This window comes from Octopus bimaculoides, chromosome 3 (genome assembly GCF_046866305.1).
Source record: "Octopus bimaculoides isolate indiv1 chromosome 3, ASM4686630v1, whole genome shotgun sequence".
Lineage (NCBI taxonomy): Eukaryota > Metazoa > Mollusca > Cephalopoda > Octopoda > Octopodidae > Octopus > Octopus bimaculoides.
The window spans coordinates 98942010-98948009 of NC_142930.1; the positions used below are offsets into that span (position 1 = coordinate 98942010).

Sequence of the window (6000 nt, forward strand, 5' to 3'; positions counted from 1 at the left end):
CTCTGTACTTATTGCACACACATACATCCATGTTTGTATACACATACACTTTATTTACATGACGGCCTGTCTATTATTATGTTTATATGTCGCACTCACACACACAGACACACATATCAATAAAATCTTCTCTTAAACCTTCTACCGGTTATGTCTCACTTTTTCCTTCTGGCATTTATACTCATTTATCCTCTTTTCATATTTTTATTTGTATCGACCGTGCGATGTACTAAAGGAGCCATTCCTCGTCACCTCTCCTGACCGCACGGTCTTTACAACTGAATCAAACACCAGTCACTAACCTGCTCGTTGACTCACATCATTATACATACATCACTCACCTAAACACTAACACAAATACTACTACTACTACTACTACTACTACTACTACTACTACTACACACACTGGCCATCTTTACACTTTCCTGTCTCCAAAAAACACTTTCTCTATTTTTTCCACTTCCGGTCACTTCAGCAATGTAACTACACAAGTGCTGTTTGATGATTTTTTTTTTTTTTTACCTTCTTTGGACTTATCTATTTTCCTTTCCAACAAAGATTTATGCTTGAAACATCAAAAACTCGCTCTTTTTACTGAGTGTCAAGCTTATACATTTTATGTGCACATCCTCTTGTTCTTTGCTATTGTTATTTTTAATGTTCGTTGATTCAATTTGACTACATAAATATCTATATAAGAGAGAGAGGACCAAATCGCCTTCAAATTGCACCATGCCATTATAAAAACAGACATGTTGTTTAATATAGTGCTGGGTTCCTTGCACATAAGAAAAAGAAAAGTTGGTCATGGATTACATTTTTAAAAATACACCTATCAAAATATGTGTTTTTCCCTTTTGTTAAACATGATGATTTCTTCAACACATCTTTGCATGTGTATTTCTCTCAAAATCCTGTGCATGCAAGATGGGACAAAGATTGTTCCAGCTTCCTAGCTACAAAGGAGTTTAGATACATACTTCTGCGAAGATTTGTTACAAGATTTGATTTGTTTACAGGATGTATTTTTACTTTATTCTACTTGCTAACCAAATTATCGTAGTTAGATATGAACTGCTTCCAAGGATTCATACCAATGCCCGAAATACGAACCCATCCACACAATAACTAGTTTAACGGTTTCCTTTTGATTCAGACAGGTTCTATTTGTTTTAGACTCAGATAAAAAGATTCTGATTTATGTAGACATGAAAGAGATTTAGGGTCTTTATCTTTCATCTTTTTCTTGCTTCAGGCACTCGACTGTAACCTATGGCTATTGTAGAAGACACGTACCCAAGGTACCACGCAGTGGGACTGACCTCAGAATCATGTGGATGGGAAGCCAAAAGGTAATTAGTGTCGTAACTGAAGAAAACGGACTATAACCAAGTATCAATAATCTTTATTTATTTGTATTTTAGCTTATTTTTTAAAATCCTGGTTCTTATTCTATCGATTTCTTTTGCTGAAGTTATGGAGACATAAACAAATAAACACCAGTTGTCAAATGGAAGTGTGGGACAAATACAAAGTCACACACTTTGATAGATACATACATAGAAAAATACTTATATATATATATATATAATATATATAGTTTTAGGGAAAATAACCAATTTTAATTTTTTATAAATTGATTTTAATTGAGTTTTTTACCTGTAATTTTGGATTTTGTCCCTAATAATATTATTATTATTATTATATATATATATATATATATATATATATATATATATATATATATATATGTACGTATGTACATATATCAGCCTGTGACTATTGTAGAAGACACTTACCCAAGGTACCACGCAGTGGAACTGACCTCAGAATCATGTGGTTGGGAAGCCAAAAGGCAATTAGTGGCATAACTGAAGAAAATGGACTGTAACCAAGTATCAATGATCTTGATTTATTTGTATTTTAGTTGAAAATTCATATTAGCACAAAAGAATTCATACTAAAATTTGTTTTAAAATGTCTAACCACAAATTATTTATTTTCTTGTATCAGTGTCAAAATGGAGGGGCAATAACTCATATAGTTATTTCCCCTCACTAACATTCTAACTTATTCAAAATGATGAATGTTTATGCACAAAATCTATTCGTACGCTGTGAGTAGAAGCTAATTTTATAACTTTAGATAGAGAATAGATAACAAGTATTTATTTACGTTGTTATTGTTTTTCATCGACTAGATTAGGTATAAAAGGAATTCAACAACGAATTATGACAAGTGACTATGTAGAAGCTCCCCCCATTTACTCTTAGAAATCGTAGCCCTCTGAGCATGATTCAACAAAAGTAAATATATTACAAAAGAATGCTGTCAACTAGTTAATTGCCATTAAAAGATTACTAACACATTAATCATTTCAGAAATATAGCAGGAAAAAAATGAAAACATTTTGACTCCTAATATCCTGTCTACTATAGGCACAAGGCCTGAAATTTGCAAGTGATGATGATGTTGGCGGAGAATGGTAGTCAGTTACAACCCCAGTACTTAAGTGGTACTTCATGTTACACACTAGAAAAGACAAAGTTAATTTCGTTGGGATTTGAAGTAAGAACGTAAAAAGCCGGAACTAACGCGGCTAAACATTTTGTTTCTAACGACTCAGTCAGCTCTCTAACGATTCGGCCAATTCGCCGCCTACTTCTGTTTACTAACATTTGATTTCAACTTTTAGTACAAGGGGTGGGTAGGTCGATTACATCGGCTCCAGTGCTCAACTGGTACTTATTCTATCGATCTCGAAAAGATGGAAGACAAAATCGGCCTCGGCGGAATTTGGACGGGCACCACTTGTTTTCTAAACGAAACACTTTCAAGCTTGGGATACTGGTAGAGTGTGTCACATAAAACATCTTTTTCTCCTAGCCTTCTTAACAAAAATTTCTATATTGCAAGTTATTTCATGTTAAAGTTGTCGTATTTCTGTAATTTCAACCAATCACTGACGTCTATTCAGCTGAATACAGTTACTGCTGTTTTTGTAAACAATAATTTTTGCCGGTGTCAAGAACGTTATTCCCTGGTAATTATATCGTTATTCCCTAGTAAGGGTTTAGGATTTTAGGGTTAGGGTTCGGGTTTTCGAGTTAGGGTTAGGGTTTTAGGGTTATGAGTACCAGTACAAACGCACGAACGATGTTATAAATAACAGTACCGCTGATAGTTGTTGTTGACAAACAACGGCGCTAATTTTATTCAAGGGAAAAGATCTCATTACACCGCACAACGTGTGGTGTTCACAATTCATAGCAGTAATTGTTTTCACCTCAATAGACGTCAGTGATTGGTTGAAATTACCGAAATAAGACAATTTTTTACATGAAATAACTTTTTATCTGTTCTATAACACAAAATATACAAGTTTACGAAGTTTGAAAGTGTATCGGTACCAAAAACACTACACAAAACAAATGAAAAGTAGTGCCCGTCAATTCAGAAAGATCCGGACTCAGAACATAAAGACAAGCAAAATGCCTGGTATTTGCTCGCCCGCGAAAAATTTTTCCCACGAGAGTTCCGGACCCCAGTAAAGTACCAATTTGCATGCAGCCAATCAGAGCTCCCCTGCACCTTGTCAATTTAACAAATGTTGGCATTTAAAATGGCGACCTCTGATTACCATGCGAATCTTGTATTATGCTCTCATTCTGATGCCAATATCATCGATACTGAACACATATGCTTGTTAGCGGTAGGTTTGAATTACTACAGCAATCAAAGATAATGTTTTTGGATGAATATGAAAGTACGGAAATTGCTTGAAGGTTTTATAAATACACTTGCCAATATCTTGAAAATAACACTCCGCCGATGTTGACATGTCGTTTCATCCTTTCGGAGTCGATAATTTAAGTACTAAGATCGATCTAATCGACTGGTCCCCTCCCCTATAAATTCGGGCCTTATGCCTTGAGTAGAAAAGAATATTTGTAAACTTGTTATGTCTCCGGTAATTTTATTTCATGTAAATAAATCTTATTTAGCCGTAGTTTTTAGCACACCTTACAACCACCAGTTTTTAATGCAAATGCGATAAACACATTACAATTTTTAAGAGAAAGATTTAGAAGAATTAGATGAAAGTTCTCCGGTAATTTTCTTTCATGTAAATAAACATTTATGTTAATTTAAAAGAGATAAACAGTTAGTTTTAAATCTCTGAGCGAGATGTTTGCAAATAAACTTTAATTTAAAAGATTTATCCAAAATATCTTATTTAGCTGTTATTTTTAGCACACCTCACAACCATCTCAATGCTCAATGACAAAAATAAACGAATGTTAAACTAGACCTATCTCTTCCTCTTAAGTGTCAGCTGTGACCAAGGAGCAACACGCTCTTTTGCGTCAGCCATGACCAAGAACAACACTTTCCTCGGTCGCTAGAAAGCAAAACATCAACATTGTACGAGCCAAACACTTGATAAGGGTGTTTGTGAATAAACTCGTTCTTTGGAAACTTCAAATTGAAGATCATAACTTTCTGCAGTTCACGAACTTAAAAACTGTTGTGGTAGATAACGACTTGCACAAATATATAATCGGGCATCTATCCGTCACTATTTGTTTTGAAGATCATTTGGCTTTATGTATCCCAATTTTGGTGAACTCTCTTCACACAATGTCTATAAACGATATACTTGTTCAACCAGAATGCGTTCAGATGATAATCTGCACAAATCGTCTGAAAACAATTGGGTCGAGGCTTGGTTGAATCATTCTCACGAATATCCAAAGCTGTTTGAACAAGTCGAGCCTTTTATTATAAATCTCCCGACATCCTACTTGGCTGAAAAGGGATTTTCCCTTATCCTCCACTCGTTCACGAAGCAGCGGAGGCGTTTGAACCTCAACAACAATGCTGATTTGAGAATTCGCTTGAGTCAAGGATTTCTCAGCTTGTGGATAAAAAGCAAGTCCAAGGGTCTCACTGAAGGTTTATTGACGTTTTTCTCGACGACTTGTCGTTGACATTTTAAAGTTAATTCAATTTGTTATATTCCTTCAAACGTTTACATAACCTTTTGTACTGATCCCAACTTCACTCCTCGCAATTTTTGAATTTACCCTTCACACTATATTTTAACTGTACAGCTTTTTTTTTCTGAATAAAAGGGGGTGTTTTCCACGACTCAGTAACCTTTTCTACTCGATTTTGTCAAATAAAGCTTTCTTGAGAATCATGTGCATTTGCAAATTGGTTTTGTTATTTGTTCTCTGTGGTGTCCCTTACAAGAACGAAAAAGAAATTTTCATTGCAAAGTGAAAATTATACTAATATTTATGAGTAGCAATTCTTTTATGATAAATTTAAAATTTGAGGTGGTCCGCAAGAAAAAGTCACTTATTTTGGTGGTCCACAGCGAAAAAAAAAAGTTTGGGAACCCCTGATCTACAGCCTTCATCTAACAGCCGTTGCCGCGTATCCTTCCCGACGTTCTAATACACGATTGCCTCTGCTTCACCAGCTTAATTGCATTTGGAAAATAAAGACAATTTTTTGTTCTGAGGTTAAATTTTCCAAGTTTGTCATTTTTGCTTATTTCATTCTTTTTTTTTTCCCACTGCACACCTTTACACGTAACACTCAATTCCGCAACGATTTTATTTTTGCGACAACCCGTTTCACTAAAACAACTGAATTCATATGCATATGTTTTTGAATGTTCTATATATTTTTTTCTCGTTGGCCATTGGCATTGCACATTTCATGCACACGCATTGCTCACCTGTTTTTATTGCATGGCTTCTACTACAGGTTCTCCTTTTGAATGTCTGCAATTTCTTTCTACACCTGCACCACAATATTATACCTTTAGAGTTGTTCTCATCATGTCTGTGCCCACTCACCTCTTTTTCCCGACTCTGTGTACGTCGGATGTCAACTCATGCTCTCTGCGTTTTTGTCAGACACAAGTTGTCTCTGTTCGACCCCAGGTTGGTCACGAAGTTAATAGAGAAAATTGTTTGTCCAACGCAA

The 6000-nt window shown here is 35.1% G+C and overlaps 1 long non-coding RNA gene across 2 annotated transcripts in view; it reads left to right on the forward strand.

Annotated features, from left to right (window-relative positions):
• LOC149136637 (uncharacterized) overlaps nucleotides 1-1549 on the forward strand; it is an 86904-nt gene extending 85355 nt beyond the window's left edge. For both annotated transcript variants that reach the window (XR_016241152.1, XR_016241151.1), the window contains exon 3: nucleotides 1256-1549. This is a non-coding gene — a long non-coding RNA (uncharacterized LOC149136637). The remainder of the gene's footprint in view (nucleotides 1-1255) is intronic.
• Nucleotides 1550-6000: the final 4451 nt, after the last annotated feature.